This window comes from Arachis duranensis, chromosome 5, assembly GCF_000817695.3.
Source record: "Arachis duranensis cultivar V14167 chromosome 5, aradu.V14167.gnm2.J7QH, whole genome shotgun sequence".
NCBI lineage: Eukaryota > Viridiplantae > Streptophyta > Magnoliopsida > Fabales > Fabaceae > Arachis > Arachis duranensis.
The window spans coordinates 5,063,139-5,065,238 of record NC_029776.3 but is presented as its reverse complement, the minus strand read 5'-3'; positions in this window follow the sequence as shown (position 1 = coordinate 5,065,238).

The following is a 2,100-nucleotide window of genomic DNA, read 5'->3' as shown; positions in this document are numbered from 1 at the left end:
AATTTAAATGTATTGACCGAAAATTATATTTAAATATGTTAAGTTTAAGTTGTACGTGAATATATAAAAAATATCTATCTTATCCTACAAATTTTTTAAAAAACAAAGAGCCAACTGCATGTTTAGAAACCCTTTAGGATGGGACTACAATAATTTTTTTTGCACCAAAATAAATTATGTATATTTTAGATGATTTTTCATTTTTCAATTAACCAGAATTTTATAATTATAAATGCAAAATCAATTATACTATAAACAAAATATTTATATTTCTCCATTTCACAAAAAATCAATTCTAGATTAAATAAAACTATTTATAAAGTACTTACTTTTTCCCCTCATTACAAACTCCTTTCTATTAACAATCATGCACATTTATAAAAATATAAATAGTAAATCCGACCCATTTGATACGTGGGTTCAAATGGGCTGGAACGACCCGTTAAACAGAGTTATTAAGCAGTACTATTTACTTAATTGAGTGCAGAGGTTAGTCACGCGCCGTAAATGCGAGTGAGAAAAACGAAACCACCCAAGTGCCAGAAATAGCAGCACTAGTTTTTTTTTTTTCCGCGATTCTTTCGTCCTTTTCTTCCCCAAATTGTATCTGGGCCCCACACTCCACCTTTCTCTTTTTTTTTTTTGCAAAATTCGAAGCTTTGGGTCCCCCTCCCGAAACTGACATGATGAATGATGATGCCATTCGTTTAATTAAATAAATGAGAGTTATGATTTTCATTTTACTACTGAGTGCTTCTCGGGATTTGATAACTATTTATAATTGTCCTGCATTGCTGTTATTGGAAGTTGGAAAATGAAATTGTTTATTAAAACAACAATAAATCACTTATTAAAGTTCCGTTATATAGTGAAAATTTTAAAAAAATTGCAACATATTAAGGACATTAACAAGTTAAATTCACCCAATCCATAGTTCCGGTGGCATAGTTTTATTTTTGAAAATATTTGATGCACTTAATTTTTTAAATTAAATACATTTTAGTTAATATATTAGTAAAAAAATATTTTAAATGGTCTTTTCCTTCTAGACAAATATTTTACAATAATTTTCTTACATTAAATATTATAAATAATTTTTAAAAATTTTTAAAATATTAAGGACAATAATATAAAGTAAGGCTTTTTTAGTTTTTTTTAATGATATTATTTTAGTTTTGCTATTTGTATTAAATCTTAATTTTGTTCTTAACCGTTAACAAAACATCTTTTTTCTAAAACATTTTTATATCAATTATTATTTTTTATTATTACTACTTAAAAGAAGATAATAAAAAACATATTTTTGAATGAAAATATTATTTTAAATAAAAAATAAAATAAAATACTTTTATAAAAATAAACTATTTCAAACCTCAATAATGAAATTATGACTTAGTGTAAATATAAGAACTAAAACAGTATTTTAAAAAATTCAATTAACATTATCAATACTAATTTTATTTTCTATAGAGTTATATTATTACAATTGATAAAAATATAGATATTAGTCCTAGTAAAATCTTAAATTTTGTATAGAACACAAAATTTAAAAGATTTAGTAATTTTATGTTTTGAAAATATACTTTAAAAAGATAATAATAATAGCAAAATTTTATTTTAAATTGAAAATACATATATAAATAATTTTTTTTGAGTATTTTTTAATTTTGACAAATTAAAAATTAATTCATCGTGAATTTAAATTTTATTTAAATATTTATTATTAATTAATAAATTATTGTAATATAAGACGAAATTTGAATCTCCCAATATCTACTTAAGCGAACCAGTGACTAATCAAATTGGTCATATACAAATATTTTACTGCTGGTATATTCACGACCGTGTCTTGTTTGGAGAAGAGAAGTGAATGATAAGCAGAGTTGTCCAGCGTTTCAGGCCGATGCAGCCGCCGATAGAGTTTTAACGCGTGTAACGCTACGTGGCTTACATTAACACACATAACGTTTTGTTTGCTTCCACGTGGTTCTAATGGACATGCAGATTTTTTCCCCTTCCCTTCTCATACGCTGCTCTGCTTCCTTTCTTGGCAAACCGGAGAACCCAATCAATAATGATTCTCTGCTACGCCCAATCGTT